Source organism: Botryllus schlosseri, chromosome 9 (genome assembly GCF_051294905.1).
Source record: "Botryllus schlosseri isolate E-star chromosome 9, Bs_hap1, whole genome shotgun sequence".
In the NCBI taxonomy this organism is placed as follows: domain Eukaryota; kingdom Metazoa; phylum Chordata; class Ascidiacea; order Stolidobranchia; family Styelidae; genus Botryllus; species Botryllus schlosseri.
Genome location: NC_137244.1, coordinates 2,135,769 through 2,161,873, shown reverse-complemented (window position 1 = coordinate 2,161,873; position 26,105 = coordinate 2,135,769). Strand labels below are relative to the sequence as shown.

The window sequence follows — 26,105 nt, the reverse complement described above, 5'->3', positions numbered from 1 at the left end:
ATGACTACTCACGATTACGGTGTGCATAGTCAGCCGATATGAGTAAATAGATTATTCCGGAGTGTACACCGGCAATGGACTTGGACAGTTTAACGTGAGTATTTGGCCCCAGTTAGTTCATTACGACTATGCACCGGAATGCGGTCGCAAGCTACATGTGTAATCGAAATGAGGCCGTGAATGGCTAAAAGGTTGGCCAACCCTGTGGTAGTTTCTACCGAGTGTTGTCAGGTATTGTGCGCAGCTCATAGTTCAAAATATAATGAAATTGGTGATCATGATATTTTTTGTTGTAGTTGTGTTTTTTGAATAAAATAATATTTCTTTTGAGGTGACTATGACCGTCGCCAATGTTAGAGAGCACAGCATTGTATTAACGTAGAGTTATCAAACGTGGTTGTTAAAATGCGTGGCCTATTTTAAGCTCGATATTGAAGTCGTGCGGCCCGCGGCCTCTAGGAATTTTGAAAAGTGGCCCGCGACCCATTTTGAGTTGGCGACCCCTGGTGTACAGTGTAATTTATGGTGGCTTATATCTACCATACGCTTAAAAGTTCGTCAACACCAGGAAGTTTATCTGACCCATGCAATCTATTCGCCATTTACACATGCAAATTGATGCTACCTTGGTACATTTGAAAAAATTTCAAACCCTTCCTATTTTGATGTCAGCTTACCTCACATATCCATTTTACGGAGGCGCAACATTGCGTGTACGGTTACCAGTTCACTGCTCATTAATTCTATTGCGTGCTGTTCCACTCTGGGGTCTTAACTTTTGCCAATAGCAAGTCTTTACCAAAGAAAGCCTTACCTAATTTTATTGGAAGGGCAATTCTAAAGTGTATAAAGGCTGGGAACCTATCTTATAATTTGACAATACCTTTGTGTTATGTAATTCTGTAGATGAGGTTACTTCTAGGAGTACGTTACCACAATAGATTTACATGTCGTGAGATTCTGTTGTGATTTCCAAATAATCCCGTGTGTATAGGCCCATATACGTTCCTACATCGATCATGACATATGATAAAAAGAAACTGGGGATATCATTGGTGCATCGGGGCTGTGTACATGGTTAATCCCGGGGTGGGCAAACTTTTGAGCTCGCGGGCCGCATTCAACATTTGAATCCATTCGCGGGCCGCACTATATAGAATTGGGATTATAAACCAAAACGCAATATTGATATTTGATTATATAGTGAGGACATGGAGATAATTTATATGCTTATTTAAAACAAGTCAAACATTGCTTTGATGATATCGTACTCGCGTCAGAAACATATAGTGGCGAGATTTCATAGGCTGGCGGACCTCAATAACCAATTTGTCAAAACTATAGAGATGAAGTCGGTTGGCCCCATTCTTAGAACATGATTGAAATTGAAATTTGTGAGCAGCGATATGTTCATAGATTTAGTAATTCCACTTTTGGTTCAGTTCCAGGACACACAATGCTGACAGCACCATAACCATGTTAGCTTCAAACACGCTTTTACTATATGTAGATAAAATATAAATACCGCAATGCTACCCATACAGACAACAAATCTACCTAAGTCACGCCCGAATCGTTTTTATAAGCACATCACTGAAATAATTAAAAATGGAGTGGCCAATCTGAAATCCCACTCGTGATCCAAATTATGTCAATCTCGTTGCAGCTATCCCGCTGTGATATTAAGTATTTATACCTTAGATCAGGTGTTCTCAGACTTTTTAAGACATGCCCCCCCCCCCTTATGATGGTGAAAGGTTTCGTGCTCCCTTATCGTCATGTCACAAAAGGCGCCCAGGATGCAAGCAAACCTCACGGGTAGTTTGATGGCACGGAAGGTTACGACTGTGGTGGAGAGAATTTTTAACACGTTATTCAGACTAAATACAGAGCAATAACTATGAATTGGATGTAAATCGCGCGGAGCGCGAAAATTATTTCACTTGTGCTCAGCTTCGCGCCCCCTTCAGATGCTTTCACGCCCCCGAGGGGGGGGGGCGCCCATCAGTTTGAGAACCACTGTCTTAGAATTATTATAGTGAAATATACTAAGTAAAAGTTAAAGATTTTTAGTACGCATTTCAATGATATTTTTAAAAAGTTTCTTTAGACTCTCGCGGGCCGCATAGAACGGTGTTGCGGGCCGTATGCGGCCCGCGGGCCGTAGTTTGCCCACCCCTGGGTTAATCTCATCCACAATAATTAGAATGTATACACCGGAACATTTCCACACATCAAAAATAGAATATCCGCTGAGAGATTGGTCAAGTTGCGAAAGTATGGAAAAAGCATCAAATATGGTATGGAAGAATGTTGCTATGGTATGGAAATTTGTCAAGTATGGTATCGAACGATTGGGGGGCGGGTATGGAGTAGGATTGGGACTTCGGGATCAAATTTGAAATCCCGGGATCGGGATTTCCTGGGATTTTCACTTCTCAATCCCTGGATTTCCCGGGATTAGCAAAGTAGTAAAATACGCATACAAGATACACAAACAACCTTTATTCCTGGTAATATTGACGCAAAAACATGCTACCGATACGAATGAAACCCAGCGATCGAAAGCCACCCGGATAATGACCGTTTAAATTCCTCTACTGCTTGTTTCCTGTAGAAGTTGATTCGTCCAACCTCCAACGTGATCGAAAAACATCCATTATTCCGTTTCATTACAATAAGCTCTTCTTCAATACATTTGCGGGTTGTTTGCTGTGCTCGAGGGCCAATTCCCGAACCCCTTTGTCACATATTTGCAAGTCATAGCCGTAAGCCTTGAAGGGCTGACGAATTCACTCACTTTGCGCAATTTGATTAAATGTTAGCACGGCAACAACAGTTAACTAGCTAAGAATTTCGTCGAGACGAAGCTTATGCGATGTATATAGGATTCGATCTTCCTCATCTTTATTCTTGGCGGATTTTTCTTCAAAGTGTCCGATTGAGTCATGCAAGATTTAATTATACTCCCATATGTGTACGGACCTTAAATTCGTTATCATTCCCTTTTTGCTAGACCAACTTATTCGGTCGGCAGGCCTGATATTGGAAAATCAAGTAGCCTGCGTGGCAGGCCGGATTGCAGAGTGGATACATTATAGTCGCTCATTTATCCACCTATATACAAGGAATAAATCGTATTTTATGTAAATTTTAGCTTTAAAGCATAAGAGTCCAAAACAGTAATTAATTTATTAATCCCGTACACTTCAATAGTTGTTGAAGTCAATCAAATATCTGCGGTCGATCAAATTTGTCAGCAAGTTCTTTTTAACGCTAGTTGCATGTCATATGTAGAAACCCGTAGTAAAGAATGCACATGAATATTCAGTTCGATTGGTAACGCAGCTTTGTGTTGTTAATTTGCATGGTCGAAAATGTTTGCTCGCAAATGGTCATGGTCGAAAATGTTTGCTCGCAAATGTACTGTACATGTATGGACCCGAACTCAACAAGTAGTTTCATGACCATCTTTCTCAGGTTGGCAAACTTGGATTCATTCTGTGACGCATAAAATTTGTCAATACTTTCAGATTAGAATTTTACTTTCAGAGTATAGAAACTCTCTGCGGGCCGCTCGAAATCCCGTCGCGGCCGGATCCAGCTCGCGGGCCGTATGTTGCCCGCTCTTGTGCTATACTCTGAAGCTTTCAAAACGTCTTGATGCAAGTTACATTAGGATTTTTCTGTAGATTTACAAAACAAAAAGTTTTGCCACACATCTGATTTTCTCTTCGCACTGACATCTTCGAAGTTCGCAATTATCCCGACCAGTATTTCACCTCCACAGCATCATATATCCAACACTCAGATACTCCAATTCACTCTGCTACGGTACGTAGACTAGACGGGAGTGATTGTATAGCTAATTGTTATGCCATAGTTAGTTTTTTTATCACATAATTGGGAATCGCTTTAGGCCAGTGGTCAGTGGTTTGCTAAATATGTTTTCATAGATGTAGTGGATTATTATAATTCATGTAAAACGGATTGCGCGTACTTTTAGATCGCCAATTTCCAGTTAAAACACTGTCGTCACGCTAGCTAGGGTTATTTTCAATAAAACGTCTCGAATTAGGTATTATATCCCGCCGCGCATATCGTGTGAAAATCGAAAAAGGTAGGCCTATATAACTTTTGAGAGTGAGGGCCCCTTGCACATAGAATAAGTTTTGAAGCTTTGTGCACGAAATGAATAACTAAATATACTTGTATTTGAGAGCTACAAAATTAAATCGTCGGAATATTTCTTCATCGTATCAAAAAGGATGATACTATCTGGTGTTGTGGTTCACAGCCTCACATGAACGTTATATAATATGAGTTGCTTTGTTTGGAATACATTCATGTCAAAATTAATAACTGAGTACAGTACTAAATTCAATGTGAGCAGATACCTGCACACCATTCTCAGTTTACTTAGTTATAGTTACACAAGCACTAAGACAAAGTCCAATACCAATAATTTCCCGGTATTGCCAATCGCAGATGTGAGTTCGGGATGGTTCGAACCACAGTGTATGAGACCCGATTGTTGTTATAACAACCTTGATTTGACCGTGAATATACCACACACAATTATTATATGGTTTATTGTAGTCGAATGGTCCTCGAGCGCGATTAAAGCGCGAAATATTTCTGATATCAAAGTCCCGAAAAGACCGACTGGACTTTGACCTCTTACCAGCACCGAAACTGCTGCAACTCAAACCTCCAATCGGTGAGTTCGAAGGGTGCCCTAAATTATTTCAGTGAATGAACATCAATTACACATCATGTTTTGACGATTCCCCCACGGAAGTATACGCATAATTATAGAAAATAGAAATTGGCCTTTCGGTATCGGCCATTATCACGCCACGATGCACGAAGACATATGAAGTTCTGGTCAATATGGGACTCCGAGAAGTGTGTCAAAAAGATCGTCAGCGAGAAAATCTTAGCCGAAGAGGATTGCCCTTATGTTGACCGTAAACTTCGTTGTATATAAGTCTAATTGTCCTGAATTATCATGTCGTCGCAATCTGAACCCCGCAGGACAAATAACATCGATCAGAGAAAATTATTTGCGAGCGAAGAAGTACCAATTTTGAATTGTGTGCTTACTTTAGTTTAATACGTTTATGCGTTTCAATATCTTTTGACTATATAGCGGACGAGAGGTAACAAAATAACAACATGCAATGAATTAATTGTAGTAACGGGCACGCCCGAAAATGTTCAATTATTAATTACGGGGCCTTCATCAATACAACAGCTCACTCAGCGCTACTGGTAAATCTGATAACGTGGGCTGAGAGGATGTAAAGTTTATAGCGACATATATATGCCAATACCACCTATTCATTCATGCATTATAGAAAATTTTGACTCGTAGGGCGACCAGTTCACACAAACTTTGCTGACCATCGAAATCCCGCGACGGGGTTATTCGGGGTTAATCCCCCGTGGGATGATATCTATATATGTGTGGACGACAGTTTCTATTCACAAATTATAAATTTACACCACCCTATTGCCATTGAACTGACTTGTAACCAGTACAATAATGAAAATTATAGGAACCACACAAGGATCTACAGTGACGGCTCTAAAAGCGACCACGGATGTGGCGCAGGATTCTTTGTCGAGAATGTTAAGTATTCTTTTAATGTCGCTCTCCCACAACAAGTGTCCGTATTTACTGCGGAGCTTGTCGGGATATTAAAGAGTCTTTTATGCGCTGAAAACAATCTTCGCCCACAGTGTGAATTGGCTATTTTTTCAGACAGTCTGAGTGCCATTTGGGACATCGCCAATCGTCAGTACGAGAATTTTTTAATCACTGAAATTATTCTGTCTTGCAGAAATCTGTCGCGAAGCAACATAATTACCATATAATATGGATCCCTGGGCACAGGGGAGTGGGTCAAAACGAGCAGGTTGATCAGCTAGCCAGAAGCGCAGCGTGCCCAACGCCAGCTCGTGAGGTCGAACAAATCTCACTGTCAATCAAGGAAGTACGATCGCAAATCGCCAAACACTGTGAGCAAAGGTGGAATGATGAATTCAAGGAATCAGATGATTATTCGCAATATCGCGAAATATTTGCTTCGCAAACAATCATGCCAAGCTGCAGCATATCCTCACGAAAAGTATCATCAATTCTGATAAGATTGCAAACGGGCCACTGTAGACTAAACTGGCACCTTCGCAGAATTGAATGTCACGAGACGGATTTATGCGATACGTGCGGTATCGACGAGACGGTCGAACACTTTAAGATTGCTGACCATCGAAATCATGCGACGGGGTTCTTGGGGGCGATGCCCTCAAAAGTTTGTTTTATCACGCTATGGTTGCGCAAGAATATCGTTCTTTAGGGGGGCTGACGAATTGCTGTTACGGCCCTCCCTCTTACCCATTGTCTTTAGTACAGTCCTTACAATATGAGGCGGGGGGCGCTGGAGCACGATAAGTTTTGGAAGGGGGCGCTTGAGGGAAAAAGGTTTAGAGCCACTGCTTTAGGCAATCAGTTTTGACACTGCTTTATTACCAAAATAAGAGATATGGCGCTACGTAAGCCTGGGTAAATGTTGTTTACAAATCCCGGGATTTCATTGGGATTAATCCCGGGATAGGGATTGCATCAAATCTCGGGATCCCGGGATTGGGATTTCCCGGGGTCCCAACGCTAGTATGGAGTATGGAAGATTCTTATTCCATGCCATACCATAACATGCCCTGTTATTATGAACTGGCATTTGTACATTGTGTGTGAGTCTTGGGCAGACGAAAATATCATCTGACGATTGTTGATTTTGGAAATGGATGTTTCTAAGCTAGGGGACACCAACACATATAACGCTTCCGGAAACTTGCGACTCCCTTAATTGCACTCCTAAAATGATTGGCGGCGATAAAACCTTTCGATTAAATAACCGGCGCGTGCTGGCCAAAACTTTCGATATTGATATGTCTGGGCGTCGAAATGAGCGTGGACGAGAAGTCCCGTGCCCGCAGTCCGATTCGCACGGTGCAAATGAGACCCACGATAAAAATAACGAGCCCCGCAACAAAATGCGAAATGCGCGTTCGTCTCATGAAAAGAAGTTTTATTCCATAGTTTCGTCTGATACGTGTAAGTGATTCCAATATATTTTGAACAGCGACAGTGTTTACCATGGTCTTCAGAGTTTTGCCGACAAACCTGTGTGTCAAACCGACTTGTATGATACAGCGTGGGTAGATTTTTCATGATCAAGCCATACCGTCCAACAACGTTGATGCGAGTTTCGTTTATTATTGGCTATGGTACCGCACGTAGATACTACAAAAGCAACCACAGTAGATAGCCCTTAACGCGAATAATTTTTCTGCCATAAATTAACCAAAAAATGTGTGTATCACTAAGTGATAGCTCTGGTGCGGTCGCGACCAGAACTCACTATTTGTTTTAGTATTGGCTCAAAAATCGGATAACGGCAGAGCTCTTCCAAGTATTCATATCTCAAGTAACACAGCCCAACATAGCAACGTTCTGTGGGTATAGAGATAGTGAAGTTTGTGGAGTCGTAATGAGTTCAATATGCGATGAAAGTTACAAGTTTCAATAACGGCAATAATGCTAATTATATTGCGATTGTAGATTTCATAGTAGCGTCGTACTATTCACACACCGATGCCTTATTCTAACGGATACCGGACCTAGCGCTGATCAGAAAATGTCTCTGAATCAGGATTAGCTGGTGAATGTGTATAGAGGTGTTAGCTTATGCTTTTATGATCTGTCTGTCAATCATCTGTGCAGAGTTCGTATAGAAAGACTCAAAGTTATGAAGAAATAAGTTCATTTAATATGCCATGTACAATATGCCTTTTGAATCTAAGCAACAAGGATTTAAATCGAAGGGGCCTGGAACGTGGAAGTAAGCCACTCCGAGTACACTCAATCAGGGCACATTTTTTAGAATGCCACTCTTAAAGGGGCACTGCACTCAAAAAATGATGTGGTCTCAAATTGAAGGGCAAAACGAAAAAACATTTTTGGCCGCAGCCGTTTTCTTCAGAACGCCACCGTAATGGAGCTGCAATTTATTGAAATTTCCAGAGTTGCACCCGGCTGCAGCAGTCGCGGCTCCGGGTAATCTCTTAACCCGTTACATGGCAGGATGACTTCATCGTCGCACTTGCTCGACGCGATTACGCAGAGGACGAACTTTAGATAGTTGTCAGTCGATGTTATGAAGGATTCATGTCTTGCACACCAAGGCGGCGCTCAACGTACGGTATTAGGTCAGGAGGATTTGTGTCTGGAGCTTGTCATGACTCTATGGTATTTGCCAGTTGAATGATACTGAGATGCCGTTACAGTTGTATATTGATGCAGATGCAGCTGTCATTTTCAAGATGTATTAATGACTGCACAGTGCACAACCTTTGGAGTAGTGGTCTTGCGGAAGAGACAGACACAGGATATTTTGCATCATTTACCCATGGCATAGCAACAATCTTGATACGGTCCAGTTTATTTGTTCAAGACACAGATGTATAGATAATCAACACGAAAATATCATTATTTCATTCTCATCAAAGTTCCAATATTGTTGTGGAAATTTTTATCGTAACATTGTTGTTCTCAGTTTCACAAACGAATCTTCTGTCTCCATCAGTTCATTCATGCAATTCCTTTGACACGTAGATAACGTAAAATTTGTTAAAATTATTAATGGTATGGAAGAAGATCTTGTTGATGAATTAACTTCTGACGAAGATACAGATGTAGAAGATTTCGATGATATCACGATATTTGGTGAGAGCCTGCCGTATCAATTCGAGCCACAATATTCAGAGGAGGAATTCGCCCATCTTGTTGCAACTCTAGAAGCACAAACTCATGTCTCTGTAAGTATTGTACCTGTGTTTCTTGAATGCAATTTATCAATCTCATTGTATTGGTCAAAGGCATCGTCAGAAAACCAGAGTCAACTTCGGACACTTGACAACAATGAATGGTGCAGTTGCTTGAACTGGGCATCAATGACAAACCAGAATGAGCGCGTCTGCTGCAGGGAAATACAACAAATAATGAAGCTTCTGGGGAATGGAGGGTCGACTTGCATAACAGAACATGACGATTTTCTCCTACATATACATCCCTCTATTCTTGAAACGTTTTTCAAAAGTGAACAGAAAAATTGGAATAATAACAATCAACCACATGGTCCTGGCAGAAGGCTTTCTAACAAGTGGGTTTTTCAGTCCTGAGAAACGGTTAGTAAGGCAAAAGAAGATTCAAATAATAACAGTATTCAGTTACCTTTGCAGACATGCCACACATCAAACTGGTCATTGATTGATGGATATTTAGGACCAAAAGTCAATCCAACATGTCTTAGGGAAAAGCAAATGCAGCCTTACTTGACAAGATTCCTCCAAAGATTGATCTTCCTTCAAAACTATAGTCAATTTGTGATCTGTTACGTTCTTGGTTTTATAGAACTTCTTTGTAAGATCCAACGAAGGTACAGATTTTGTCAATAAGTAAAAAGGAACATTTTATAAATATACACAAGAGTTTGCTAGAGATGATTGCCACCAACCCTTTTTGAGTCGTCGACGCTTGTTATTTCCTTTACGATGACGAATAAAATCGCATTTCTTGAAATGCTCACTGCATACAAAAGTATTTTTCTGCTCTATCTTGGTCGACGAGATTCCTATGGCACTAAACCACTGTCGTCTTAGTGCAGCGCTTCTCAACCGGGGGTCCGTGAAGCATTTTCAGGGGGTCGGCGAAGCCTGAAAATATTTGACAACCTAATTTGTATTTTTTTAACACGGAGAATCACGAATCCGAGTCGCTTCATTACTAGTAAAACTCCAGAGCTCACATCGACAGAATGGCCGTCTTGGACGAAATGTCCTACTGTGCAGACTCATTTTAATTGCTAAATTGCCAATAGCCCACCGATACAAACATTTCGGTGCTGGAAATGTTTTATTGGGGATTGTGGGAAAGAAAAATTGTGAAGGAGTAAGGTCAATCACGGTGACTTCGAAATGTTCACATAAATTCGTTTTCTCCTGTGATAGATAATCAGTTTTTCCATAACTTAAAGATAAGCTAGATAAAAAAAAGACCAGGCTTGTTTGTCAATTTGTTGCGATCGTACCCAAATGTGCCATTGGAAGCGTTTCGCGTTATTATTACATCGTCACTATCTATATTCGTGGAAATGGATTTTTGACACTCGTTCATATCAAATCGAAGGCGCAGATCTTCACGACACGGCCACTTATTTCAAGAAATGCAGTTGCGGAATTCGCTTTGAAATAATAGAAGTCAACCCAATTTCTACTGATTAGTATAGTCTTATTTTTCAAGAAGTCATTTCGATTTGTTCCGTTGTTTATTGTATCTATTATGATGATGGTTCCCTGTTGAGTAGTAAGGTATGACGTTATGTATTACCTAATTGTGCATGACCAATTGACCATATCACTCGTTCTTGACCGCTTTTTCTCTTATCTCATCTCTGGTTGATGGCACAGGGATGCCATAATAAATGTACAGCCAGAAACATTCATCACTAAGACTACAGGTATCATTTGAACAAGTCAGATGAAGATCGCACGATAATTGAGCTAAATTTGAACTAAAACTTCGTGGGGGTCCGCGGGGTCCGTGACGGTCCGCGAAGACAAAAAGGTTGAGAACCACTGTCTTAGTGCAATTTCAGAAGGAATTTTATGAAGAGTATGCGATTCGTCATTCCTTTTGACATCACACGATGTAACAGCACAACTTCTCCATGTCATTGCAGCTTGCTATAATGTCTATGTATATTCTATATACTATTACGAAGACTCTGAGTAGAGCAAGACAATACCGTAGACCAGTGCTTTTCAACTTTTTCGAGCTCCATTCGTACTTTTTTTTAAAAACAATTTAATTCGCACCAGCCAGCTGGAATTTATTACACAAAAAGAAAATGAAAAGCTTATCACTTTTTGTATTTGTAGACCTTCCTGTATGTACAGAGCGTCATTATTTCACATTTAGTGTATCGCATTGCTGATTAATCAAATACTAAAATCACTGCAGTAGAAAAATCACAGATATCACACTTCCGCTGTTCTCAAGGTCTTTGTTGCTTTTTCTGCGGGTATCGTGCAGTGATTTCTTTCGTAGCTTAAAGGGCGAACCCATGACCAATATTCATTCGCAACAATATCACTTTTCCACTAAATCGACGTATTATGTCAACGCTATATGAATGTGTGCCAAAATTCCAATAGTGGATCAAGTAGAATCCTGAAAAATGGTAAATTTTTCAGACTCCGTGGTCGGTCGACTAAAAAAAGAATAACTTTCCAGCTAAACTCCAGAAATACAGTTTTTCTTTCACACTTAACATTGGTTGACTATTTGGTTGAAATTCTTTTCATTCGCACAAGTACGAACCGTCACACAGGTTGAAAAGCACTTTATGCTGTAGCCGTTTTTCAGGGTAACAGTAATTTCTTATCCACAACACGAATACCACCAGTAAGGGTTCCCCATGAACATGACAAAATTCATGACATTCAAAATTGGTGGTTCGGGTACTGTAGGAAATTCATCATCCCTAACCAAAATCTAACGGTACGCAAACCTAACCTGAACCCACAACTCCGCAGCTGACCCTAAAGCATATATATTCATTATATTGTAATCTTACTAATCCCCAAGCCATAATTTTAAGATACTCTCAAACCCTCATCTTATGGTTCTCCTACCTGAATGCGAAACCAATTATGACCGCTCTGAATTTTGAAATGTTCAGAGGGCACACTGATTGGTGATGGTAATGTTTTATACATAACATAAGAATAGGACATGATCTATTCCTGCCCTCAAGAAATAGAATACACTAGGCCCGACTAAGAGAAAATCTACTGACTGAATATCGTCCGTGGAACGCCGTATCTACACCACCTTGGCGTGTAAGACATATTTGCTTCATAACATCGGCTGACAACTATCTGAAGTTCGTCCTCTGCGTGACTGCGTAATCGCGTCGAGCAAGTGCGACGATGAAGTCATCGTGCCATGTAACGGGTTAAGAAATTACCCGGAGCCGCGACTGCTGCAGCCGGGTGCAACTCTGGAAATTTCAATAAATTGCAGCTCCATTACGGTGGCGTTCTGAAGAAAACGGCTGCGGCCAAAAATTTTCTTTCGTTTTGCCCTTCAATTTGAGACCACATCATTTTTTGAGTGCAGTGCCCCTTTAAGATGGAAGCGCCTTTTATGGCACAATAAAAATGATCACTTCAAGGATTCTCTTGTCAAAAACCTGCAACCCGAAGAGAACGATTGCTTGTCCCGTTAAGAAGTGCCAAGTTTGAATGGCGTGCGCCAGTGCCATTTTTTATTTTTTATTTAGCTTATGGTCAGATAAGATTGAACCGGCCAAATCGAAGTCACGAATTAAAAGGGATTAAGCACCAAAATCGCTAAGATATGCCGTATGTTACCATCAGGACAGGAACATTCGGCGCCGGCCATTTAGCGCCTATGGACAAATGTTGAATATATATCGAAGTTTTCGATAGGCATAAAAACAGTCCATTTCGACCGAAGTTTTCTCGCTGCCGATCGTTCTGGCACACTTCTTGGAGTCGTATGTTACACGGCCTGAAACTGCATATGTATTGGTACGTGGTGGCGCGGTAATGGCCATAGTCGACGCCGAAATGCCCATTTCTATGATCATGCGTATGTTGTCTTGGGAAGGGGAGTCACTACTCGGTAATCAAGATGTCGGACAACAATAAATCGCGCACGGCGCGAACATTATTCGACAAAGTTGCGTAAATATCCGGAAAAATACTCCATAATTCATGGTAATCCATGAAATAATTTTGGGCCTCCTTCGAGTTCGCCCCCCCTAATTTGGGGGTTTGGAGCGCGGAAGTTACGGTCCTGGGTACCATTGCAAATGATTATTCTTCACAAAATAATCAACTATCAGTATGTGATACGCTACTCTTCTCCGTGAGTTGTTTTATTTGCAAGTGGGCACCGTGCTCGATTACGACGTTGAAAGTATGGTATATTCGTAGCGACCGGTATGTATTCGTATGCCTTAAATACGTAATTACACCATTTTCACTCGTATTTTGAATAAACGACCAATCGCTTCTCCGTGATTATTCAGTCGTTATCTTTGCAAGTGACACGAGCAGCCCTCTCCCCTATACCCGTCAAAACGAAAGACAGCAGCAACACATTTTTTCGTGCGAAGGTTCGCAATAAGCACATAACAATCACACAGCTTTCTGCAAGAATATAACTGCTTACATGTACATTGTACAATGTACAATGTACACTATACAGCAGTTTTCTAACATGCGATAACAACAGATTGTTATTGTATCGTTCGAAAATATAAAATCCGAGTAATGACCGCTCTCTACGCTCGCTAACTCACCCTGACTATAGTGACTTCATTCTTGCGTCGATTTTATATATTTACTAATGGATGTGCGATTCCAAAATACATATGCAAGATTGATAGATATCAGTCCATAGTGGATCTCAAAGTGGACGATATCGTGAAGCGAATGTTCGCATAATCCCTTTTACTTTTCTTTCTCATTTATTATCATATTGTTACGCCACGCTACAACCTCCAACTAGTGATCTAGGTAATAATCAGAAGTCGTTCATAATGCAGTAACATTTTATTCACGAGACATTCATCAGACACATCATCAACGACTGTTAATTAGAAATAGTAAATGAAATATGTCGAATATGGAATTACGTTTATCTAATTTGACATTCCTGCCACTGGAACAGCCTACGTAAACAATTTCAACAGCGGGTAGTAGCATTACACATTACACATGCAGTCGACAGGAATAACATGCAACAAATCAAGGCAGACCTTATATTGATAACAATAGAGCAGCCAACAAACTGGATAGTATATATCAACGATACAGCGTGACAGTAATCCTAACGCACCACTGCCCTAGGCCTGAGTTTTAACTAAACTGATAGATATTTTTATAACGACTCCATCCTAGCCTGCAGCGACTGTCACAATATACAACGCAATAATGATATACGCCATGATGGGTCATGGGCCACAAAAGCTGGACGGTTTTGAGTACCAACGGTGTAGGTCTAACAGGGGCGGTCAGTCTAACAAGTAATTCCACTTTGTCAGAATATTCAAGTATGGGCAACTCTATAGCCTACCTCCACGAATCCAAGCGTTGATGTTTCGAATTTCCTTCGGGAGTAGAAAAATCTATTCGGGTACCTCCAAGACGTGATAGGCCTATTCCGTCACTGCGTGGTCGCATCCGGTCGAATCGAGGCTATTGATCAGCTCGGTCAACAGGTTCGTCATCACCAGCCCCATCTGCCTCAGCTTCTGTGAATTGAGTGTTAACTGCTTTATTTTCTCCCTTCCGGAGGCCACCTCTTTGGCCAAGTCCCGTGTCATCGACATCAAGGCCGCTATCTGTTCGTCCTGGGCGGCATTGTCGTGATGCAGCTTTTTGTCCTCCGCCCCCACCACATTAGAATGATGCCCGGCCTGTTTCACTGATATCTCCAGAGAGTCAACCCGCGTTTTCAGATTCTTGACTTCGTCTTCAAGGTCGTGAATCTTGGCTTGTTGATCGACCCACTGCTTCAGAGACTGCAATTTTTCGTCATCCAGCTGTTCCAGCGGGGACACGCCTTTGTCGACATGGACCTTCAGCTTCTCGTTGTGGCTTCGGGACGTGTCGTGCATTTCTAGTAACGTTTCAAACTCTTGCTTTTGCTTCGTCGAGTCTCTTTCTTGCATTTCGATCAGGTAAGGCTTGTCTTCGAAATGAACGTGCAGCGATTCGTATTTTATCTCTATCTGCTGCAATTCGGGAATCCCCGCAAACGTCGATTCCGAATTCTCATCGGTTTCTTGTGGACTTTCGTCGCTCGACTGCATTTCGGGATGCAGATGTACGCGTTTTGTCTCCGACTCAGGCGGTATTTGCGTTGATTTCTTCGTCGACTCCTCCATAGTTGCGATTGTCGATATCTGTGTCCATCGATCGCTCGATCCGCTTGAGATAACGTGAGTGATTTTGCGTCGAGCAGTATTCAAGGAGACTGCGTTTGATTTGCAACGATGCTACTTGTTGCTCGTACACGTCGATTGAGATTAAACTAATGATTAGATGTGTGATCTCGATTCTCCGACTGGATCCTCGCGGTCACGTGATGAACAGAACGGACGCGAAGGCGATGTTTGCTCGAATTATTCAGCTTTCAGCTATAGATAGCGACTCTCTGCTGTGAGCTTAATCCCCAATCACACAGCACTTAAACGAAACACACTACATGTCAGTCAGTACCACCACAGTCAGCGAATTAAGCTTATTCCTACTCCACAAATAAGTTATTGAGATCAGCGAAATTGATAAAAAGAATGCATCGCTGTCTAATGTAAAAAGCATAGCACACACAAGCATTCCGCAAGCATTTCGGAGCCGGCCATCTAAGGGCTAGGACACACGACACACCAAAACTTTTATCCCACATCCGACTTCTAGAAATGTCCTCCCAGGAAGAGTAACGGCAATAAAACCTTGTTTGTTCAAAAATATATTTGGCTCTTCAAATTTTACTGGCGATTGGATAAAGTTGTTAGTAGGTTGGCTGAATGCCGCTGCACGACAAATTTGGCTCGATTCCAAGATGTAGAAGCGACGTTAGAGTGGGAATACTTTGAAATGAAAGAACTGACCACTGTGAATGCTATTATTTGAAATCCAAAATTCTGAATATCAATAACTGCGCTTCTACCGATTGGAATAGGGCCAAATTTGATATACGTGGTTGTTCTACAAAACTGAATATACCATGGTGCTGACTGTAACATTTGGAGGGAAAGGAAAGTAGGTCGTTTGCTATTGTGCTTGATGTTTTTGATGCATAGTGCATACTGCACGCACACCAACTCATGGTAGACATACCTACGATCTGTGCATGGGGGTACCATGGGTGCCCGATGTTCATACGCCGCTGGACAAGGACGTTGCAGATATAGCGTTGTAGGGTTTTATAAGTCTTGCACTACCCCTCCACGCTATCCCAGTGATTCATGAGCGCCAAGCAGGGAACACATGAATACCAGTGTTACTAATCAGGTCTTTGGTCTGACCCGACGGGGATCGGACCCACGACCTACCGATCAAAAAGCCGGACACTTCACCATTACATTATCTTGATCAGCATTTGCCATTTGAAGAAAAGAAGCACACACAACAGTATAGATCAGGGGTGGGCAAACTTTTGAGCTCGCGGGCCGCATTCAACATCTGAATCCTTTCGCGAGCCGCACTATATAACATTAGGATTATAAACCAAAACGCTATACTGATATTTGATTATAAAGTGACGACATGGAGATATATAATATATGTGTTTATTTAAAAAAGCCAAACATTGTTTTGATGATATCGTACATGCGTCAGAAACATATAGTGGCGAGATTTCATAGGCTGGCGGACCACAATAACCAATTTGTCAAAACTATACAAATGAAAGTCGGTTGGCCCGATTCTTAAAACAGGATTGAAATTTAAATGTGTGAGCAGCGATCTGTTCATAGATTTACCAATTCCACTTTTAATTCAATCCCGGGACACACAATGCTGACAGCATCATAGCCATGTTAGCTTTTTAAACACGCTTCTACTATGTGTAGATAAAATATAAATACCCCATTCTCTGCATACAGACAACGAATCTACCTAAGGCACGCCCGAATCGTTTTTTATAAGCACATCACTGAAATAATTAAAAATGAAGTGGCCAATCTGAAATCCCACTGGTGATCCAAATTATGTCAATTTTGTTCCAGCTATGCCGCTGTGATATTAAGTATGTGCCTCAGATCAGTGGTTCTCAAACTTTTTAAGACACGCCCCCCCCCCCCCCCCCCCCCCCTTATGATGGTGAAAGATTTCGCGCCCCCTTATCGTAATATCACAAAACGCAACCAGGATGGTAGCAAACCTAACTGGTAGTTTGATGGCATGGAAGGTTACGACTGTAGATGAGAGATGTTTTAATATGTCATTCAGAGTAAATACAGAGCAATAAGAAGCCTATAAAGTGGACATCAATCGCGCCGTGCGCGAAAAATTTTCTTAGTCGAGCTCAGCTTCGCGCGCCTCTTCAGAAGCACTGTCTTAGAATTATCATGGTGAAATACACTAAGAAAAAGTTGATCAAGTCCCTGCATTAATTCGATTTTTAGTACGCATTTTATCAATATTTTTAAAAAGTTTATTTAGACTCTCGCGGGCCGCATGCGGCCCGCGGGCCGTAGTTTGTTCACCCCTGGTATAGATAGTAAATATAATAGGGTTACCATATTTTGGAAATCGGAAAAGAGGACACTTTTTCAGAATTTTCAGACTTGCAAAACCGGAGACGAATTCTCAAAAAAACGGTAAATTTTTCCCACTTTTTGGTCGGTTGACTGAAAAAATAAAAAAAATTAAACTTATCGCCCAGCTTCCGATATACCCGCCGTAGCGTCACTTCGGTGCTGATTTACGGCATAGGCTATCAGTCGCATTTTGCTATAAATATGACCTAAATTATCAAAAAAGAGGCAAAAATCTCAAAAAAGAGGACAGAAGGGCGTCCTCCGAGGACACTTTCAAAAAAGTCAAAGAAGAGGACAAATCCTCTTAAAAGAGGACGTATGGTAAACCTAAGATAGAAGGAATCAACATGCCAATTCTCAAGAATCAGCATGCCCAATTTGCCCGTTCTTAAGTCATGCGCGATTTGCGCACCAATATTCACGACCATCGATCTAATCTACTCAAACTATAATCAACGAGCAATCAATCAGCGGAACGTGACATGCTCGTGGTTGTCGAGATGACAGACGGTCTACGAAATCACGCAAGTCAGTCCTCAAGAATACGGGACCACAATCTGACATATTGATCGCGCCTTCCAACACATGCCGCATTTTTTTCCTCGGTTCCTTTAATGTTATCCTTTCTTATATCCAGTGTGAATGCTTCTTATTTACATTTTAGATGCTATAGGCCAGTGGTTCTCAACCTTGGATTCAGCGACCACGAGGGTGCGATTTGTATTTTGAAGAGGCGGAAACGCTCAGGGGGCATTATGGAGGTGCTTGGCTCGGGGCCGTTGGGTGGCACTGAAGAATAACGATACAATTATATTATAATGATCAATCGCCGGGGTGAATCCATCGTGCTCGAACCAACGTGAAAACGTGATTAAATGTGTAGCAATTCACGCCTGGAACGAACAAGATCACAGTTTTAAATACTCGAGTTGAATATTTTGCACTTGCTTTAAACGTGGGACTCACGAAATGTTCGCAAGTGGTCCGCGCGCCTTAATACAGGATGTGATTAAGAACCACTGTGGTAGGCCGAGGTGGGTGTCTGAAAAGAATCTTTTCATTTTATCGCAATCTTGTGGTGCTTTGATTTATGAAATAAAATTATTAAAATGATCTCAATTAGAAAAAAAAACAAAAGACTAGGTAATACAAGGAAAATAGAAATCTGGTGGAAAAAAACCGGAAGTGGGATTTTGATTGCTTTACTCAATAACATAGACGAGCAATTCAATGGAATAACAATCGAATCGGTTCCGTTTGACCTCGCTACAGCGAAGGAGTATAGCGTATTTTTAGTTCGGTTTATTATCAATTTTTATCAGTTTCAACGGTTTATCGTCTCAACTAACAAGTGAACTTGGCCCGGCGCCGAAGTCAAATTGAGATTTGAAACGGATTTAATACCGTCAAAACCTGGCGACACAGGCCATTCATCGACTGGGCTTAAGCCTAGTATAAATTAGGACAACTGTTGGTGGGTGGGGAACGTGGCCCCTCAATCCTTCACGGTTGGATAATAATTCATCGAGCAAATTGGCGCCAGTTGCGAAACCATAATGGTAACTTTGGTATGGCGAGACCTTGGCATTCAGAAAGTTTTGGTTGTTTGCTGGGATCAAGTGTAGCATTTGACCTTCGATCTATATGTTTCGCAGAACTATACTTCTACATTCTTTGGTAGAAAGTATATCCTGAGATATCATATGTACATCTGCACGTTTGATATAATCTAAACTGGAATCAACTTGATGGAATTACCAGACTCGGCGTTGCCATCGATTTACTGTATTTTGTTGCAGTCAGGGCTATGGAGTCGGAGTCGGGGTCGTCGGAGACGGAGTAGGAGTTTCGCTCATTTTACCTTGATGGAGTCGGAGTCAGACCCATTTTAGCACGCCATGGAGTCGGAGTCGTGAAAAATATACCGAGTGGAGTGGTAGTCGGAGTTTGTGAAAATGCTCTCGACTCCGACTCCAACTTCTTTGTTAATAAAACCAGTGCTTTCAAAGTTCTCTTAAAATTGCTGAAAATACATAAAGTATGGTTTGTATGTAGGCTACTAACAATCACATCTTTTAGCTATTAGTAACTAACTATATTAATAAAAATAAATATTTATTGAAAATTGCAAATCAATTGGTTAGAGGAAAATGTTCAACCAAATCCCGACCAACACAAAATTATAGATGTAGTCACAAATTGGTTCTGTTTTTGGAAATATACCATGATATTATGAAACAGTAAATACATCGTCTGGTTTTGTAAGTGACAACATCACTTTGTAAGATTGATATAAATATAACTTAACAATGCTTCCCACTTTAAAAACTCAAAAATATTTCTATTAAGTAGCTCATCCACATGGGTCGAGCAGATGTTTAAGAAAGGGTGCAATAGTACTAGTCTATGAATACTTGACTAAGTGCGTGTTGACCAGTGATTCTTTTCCGCGGCTCCAAGGTAGCCTTCTTGCGGCTCTGATTGACCTCTAAATATGCCACAAAATATAATAAACGACAGTTGCTGTCTGTTTCTATGAAAAGTTTTAGTCAATTTCTGTATATGAATGCTAAGAGGAGGGATATTAATTATGTCTAAAACCGTCCAAGTCCGCTTCTGAAACAGGAAATGAGAATTCTTGCAGACTAGAGTCAAACACATGGCTGAATGAATACCCGTCAGACAGGGATATATCTTGGGCTCTGCTGGCCATATACCTTTATAAATCGTCTCTGTGTAGACTGATAGTAAATTCCATGAAGATCTTACTGACATCAAAATAACAGCCCATATAGTTTAGTGTAAATTGCAATAAGTCCAACATTAATCCCGCACAAACTTGTGCATTCAGTGCTGGAATGTATGAAGACGAGCTATCATATAACGACATAATAGTATGTTGTAGTAATGATATGCATTTTCAGTTTATTTCAATGTATAGCACTCGCCAATCCGCGTCTACCGATGCTAAAATAACAAAAATACAATCTATAAAAGTCTATGTGCATTGTGCAATGTGCATATGCTTTTGAATTAGCTGGATTAGAGGATTTGTCCTCTTTTTTGAAAGTGTCCTCGGTGAACGCCCTTTTGTCCTCTTTTTTGAGATTTTGTCCTCTTCTTTGATAATTTAGGTCACATTTAGAGCAAAATGCGAGTGATATGCCTAAAATTAGCACAGAAGTGACGCTCCGGCGGGTATTTCGGAGTGAAAAACGGCGATTTGAGCTCTGAGCGAAAGTAGGCCTTTTTTTTAATCATCCACCTAGCAATGTGGTGAAAAAAACGGTATTTTGAGCTCTGAGCGGAAAGTTGACCTTATTTTTAGTCAACCGATGACAAAGTCGGAAAAATTCACCGATTTTTGAGAATTCTTCTCCGGTTTTGCAACTCTCAAATTTCTGAAAAAGTGTCTTCTTTTTAGATTTCCAAAATATGGTAAACCTACATTTCTACGAATAATTAAACAACCCGTAGCATTGTCACAAGGTAAGGTCCAGTACATTGATACGATCTAGGATGAACTAAGTTATCTTTAATATTATCCACAACTGCCATATTTTCTTTGTTGTCGGAAAAGAGCACATATTGAATATTACGCATCATCCATACTCTTGCGTGATATTCGTAGTTACTAATCCAGTGCTTACCAAACGATGGGTCGGAAGCTGTTTCAAGTGGGTAGGAAGTATTTCTAAATATTACAGTGTTCCAATAAATTTGCCAAATATTACCTAACATTTTATTTTCACAATACTAGACGAGCAAATACACGTTCTCCTTCACATAACATTGCGCCATTAGTGCGACAAGCTACGTCCCGTGCTCACAATAATTCGTGAATTTTAGTAACAGTCATTTTGATTGGATAGTGTAATGGTTGTGCGTCCGGCTTCTCGATCGGTAGGTCGTGGGTTCGATCCCCGGCCGGGTCAGACCAAAGACTCAAAAACTGGTATCAGCGGCTATCCTGCTAGGTGCTCAGCAATCACGGATAGCATGGAGGAGAAAAAACCGGGGGTGCAGAGTGCAGACTAGATGACCTTACTATGAAGGCCGTATCGCATCTCCGTCGTCAAAGCATCTCGATGGTGCAGGCGAAAAAGAATACCATCTCAGTAGTTAGTATGATCGGTCGCGAATCGCCATTGGCTCTTATGGGTGCGGCGGTGATGTGCCTGAAAACCCGGGGTGATGATGGTACCCTTTTTGACCCCCCTTGTGGTGGTGATGTGCCATGTGTTCTTATGGATGCGGTGATGATGGTACCCTTTCTGGTATAGGCTGCGGCGATGATGTGCCGTGAAAACTCGTGGTGATGATGGTACCCTTTCAGACCCCCCATGTGGTGATGATGTGCCTATGTGGTGATGATGGTACACTTTCAGATATATGCTGTGGCGATGATGTGCCCGCGGATTCTTGTGTCGTAGTGAACTAACGTTGTGGATATAGGCCGCGGCGATGATGTGCCTGTCATGTATTCTTACGGGATCTTTGGTGATTCGCCATGTGTTCTTATGGGCGTGGCGGTGATTCGTACTTTCGAGTATAGGGATCACTCAACCGGTGCTAGTATAGCCATCTCTAGATCGGTAACCGTTTTCGGTATAGGGATCACTCGACCGGTGCCGCGAAAACTCGTCTTGAACCGGTGACCCTTTTCGGTATATGCATCGCTCAACCGGTGTTGAATATGTATCAAGTAAATAGTCATGTGAATGAATCTTTGTTAATGTGTATATCGCGAAAACTCGTGGTCGTGACTCGCCTTTTTTACTATAGGTGGTGACGGTGATTCGCCTGCCGTGTATTCTTACGGGATCTGTGGTGACTCGCCATGTGTTCTTATGGGTGCGGTCGCATGCGGCTATTGTGTCTTATGGGTGCGGCCGTGAATCGCCATTTCCCTTTCGGTACAGGCATCTCTCGCATGTCGTACTTTCGCATGTCGTGCTTTCGCGTATAGGTTGTGTTGGTGATTCGCCTGTCATGTATTCTTACAGGGTCTCTGCTGATTCACCATGTGTTCTTATGGGTGCGGCGTGAATCGTACTTTTAGGTATAGACATCTCTCGCATATCATACTTTCGGGTATAGGCATCACTAAACAGGAAATTCACTAATCCGCAGTGCATTGCGCGATTTTGAAAACCAGATGTTGGCGGTTGTATTTTGGATCTGTGTGACCCACTAAATACGTCCGTTTTGGAAATTCGGAGCGCGCACTATCGTATCGATTATTCCACTAATCCAGTCGGTGCTATTACATTCAGCAGTATTCAGTATTCAGCAGCGACACGAAAAGCGAGCAACAAATAACCGCGCTCGTAAATTAACACTTCAAAAAGTGTAAAATAGATTGCAAATCCCGCGATCGCTAACAAGATAATGTCTCGGACATAACCATTTTTAGTGACTCGGTGTTAAAGACATACCGATCACTCACAAGGTAATATTTCGGTAATTAGTTTACCACAGAGCCGGCGTAGACGGTGATCCGAAAACCAACAATTTGACACTTTCTGGTGGTCGCTATATGTTTTGACACTTCGAACAGTGGCTGACTTTAGTTGCGCGATAAGAATTATGAGAATAATCAACCAATGTATCAATTTGCCAACTCGAAATGAAACTTACTACACAAACCAAGTTGATTCGTATCTGAATGTGTTAATTCGGTACAATTCTAATTATTTTGAGAAATCTTTTCGTGATCTTTTGACTCGACCATAACCCAAATATTACTGACGCCGACTTTCAGCCACATCGAATTATTCGCACATTCCGAGCCGCTGTTTTCACACTTATAGAATCAATACCAACTATAATTCTACAAGAATCAAGAATCACAAGTATGTGCATTATACAGTTATTATCTTTATCAACATGAAATCAAACTCTTAACAAAAACACGCATCTTATCACTCGTCAACTCTATCATGAAAATCCTCGAGTCCTTATCATCAAAAATGTTATAGCGCGGCGTCGGAATCCATTCGTGGGATGTACTAAAGGTAAATCCAGATAATCCAAAATGAAATAATTGGACTTTGACATAGTCTGAATTGAAATATATTGACAAACATGACTACCAACTTTGATCCAGTCACATTTCAAGATCATACTTTGAAACAATCCTTGAAACCTACAACTCTATTCACGACTGAGTTTTCCGTTTATCAGTTTCAGTAAATACTATCGCGATATTTTAATGTGTTACTACACACAATAGAATCAATCAATGAAATAACACCTGTTGTAAATATTTCTAACTTGACAACCACTTGTGCATACCGCGATCGACTTGTGACGCGATGAGTTAAATCGGAATATTTCAATCTATTTGTCGAAACCTTGAACAAACTATCAGGTTATTTTTTGTTGCAATCGAGTGAACGGAAATAGTATTACGTCTCAACATTTCAACATCTTCCCATACACAAAAGAGTAAAATACAAAAAACCTTGTCAAGTCAATCCGTTTGTAACTTACCCAACCAAAACAAAAAGTATCCTTACGAAAAGTAGACAAGACTACGCAAGTAATCACTACAACCAACAAACATATCAAGTTCGGTTTTAGGCATATACCACCAACTCGTCTTATTGGAATGTCAGCAACTCTTTACGGTCATAGTTACAACCACATAAACTAATTTACCCTGCCCACACGTCATGATCATTCCTGAAATCAACACAAACTCGACCACTGACTTGAGTTAACCACAAAACGGCATCAAGTTTTTAATCCACTTGTAGCTGACAGATTATTCGAATACATCGATGGAGAATATTATTGAACTCGTCGGTATTGTTACTTCAACAAATTACACCGACTGCGAAAGTTAATATCGAATGGTAAGACTTGATCGCGTATTTGTTGAACACAGACATGACAAAGAACATGATCGGGATTTTATAAACTAGTCATATTACTTTTCACATCTATCAATATCAGAATACAAGTCATCAAACTTTTTGTTAAATGTAACATAGCACTTTTGGAATCGGATTCGTTATAGTCATACAAATTGTATTAAACCCAACAACAAAACAAAAGGACTTTCAAGTTCATCGAAATCAAATCATTCGTCTTCGAGTTGCGCTTTATTACACTGTAAATCCGCAAGGTCGTATTGAACACTTCATAACACTTTTTTCTGCGTATAGACACACTTTTTGGGCATATAAACGCATTGGGCCATTATCGTCGCAACGCTTATGCGTATTTCTCCGTTTACATGTAACACTTCGCCACTGCGGCTTATTCTCAAGAAAATTTATACTTAGTAATTTATCATCAATTTCGCATTCATGAACTATCGGTACGTTTGGAGATCACATTAAATCATGGTATATGTAAAATAATATTACTCACTTGACCCAACACTAAGGTTAAGGGTAATATTTCAATATACATATTTCCCTGTGACGCAGAGGGGTCACCACCTTCGTTACGGTAGAGCGCGCTCGATTTCAGTTTGGATTTGAATTGGTGGTTCGTCAGGCTTCAGCTTCAGGCAGAGAGTAGGGTACACGAAAAAACTTGGTGAAATGGATATATTGAAGCAGTTTCTGCTACCTGATGGCGTAAAGGATCATAACATCCATGTACTGTAAGGTATGGAAATGCGGTAAATGTTATTGAATATATGTAATGTGAGAATAGTCATAAAATGAACTCGTTTTGACATTGCAGTAAGGTCGTTTGTTTTAGATGATTTAGTAGGCTACTGATATCCCTTATTCATATGAATGTTCTATAGATCTTTTGTAGTATATGATTCGTCTGATCTTATTGCTGGATGATCGAGCTTCGAATCTGATAATATACCAGGCTGCGACCAGGTCCAGTACTACGGTACTGATGGGAAGCTGCTATAGAAGTAACTTTTTTGACATATGGATAAAGGGATGTTCTCTCTGTCCACACAGAAATATCCCTATGTAGGCGATATTGTGGTCCATTGTGGACAAGTACTGCAACGTCAGCAATCGAATGCCCGTATGACAGTCATGCAACGGTTTTCATTGTTTTTCAACTACAACACATTTTACACTGTACTGTTTATTCCAAGTGGTAAGCTGTTTAAAATGAAGCGATTTTTTTTTGACATGTCAAAATAGGTCAAAATTTTGTCAAAATTGTACCGTTAGGTCAAAAATTGCCAAAATTCTTCACAAAATCAAAATTTTGTGGGCAACTTGCATTTCGTTTGTATCATAGATGATTGCACTGTCGGTGAACTTATCATTTTACAATTTACATCTTGTAGCCTACTTTATAGTCCTACCGTTGCAGGCGGACCATCGTCTGCTCATTGTGAATCATAAACTGTCAAATGAAACAAATACTCAACGTAGCCTATTGCACTATCCTAACTGAAGCAAGACTGCGTGGGCATTGGATCTTCTATTAGAAACCGTATGATGAAAAATTGCGATGTAGACAACTTTGTCATAATGAGAGAGAGAGTGCAGTGTGTGCACAACTTCAGTGTTGCCGGCCAACAACTGCAGCTGGTGAACGTTCTTTCTTCATTCTTGCCAAGCTACTTAGTTAGGACAGACACTTTCTACCCGAAAATGTAGGAAAGTATCTTTCGTTGTACTACAACAAATTTTTAATTATTTCTACCATAATACGAGATGTAACTAATACTAGAATTATTCATGG

The 26,105-nt window shown here is 40.8% G+C and overlaps 1 protein-coding gene across 1 annotated transcript in view; it reads right to left on the bottom strand.

Annotated features, from left to right (window-relative positions):
* The window catches only part of LOC145446857 (uncharacterized), a 53,939-nt gene that overhangs the window by 9,295 nt on the left and 18,539 nt on the right, over nucleotides 1-26,105 (bottom strand). The gene's annotated exons all lie outside the window — the stretch shown is intronic.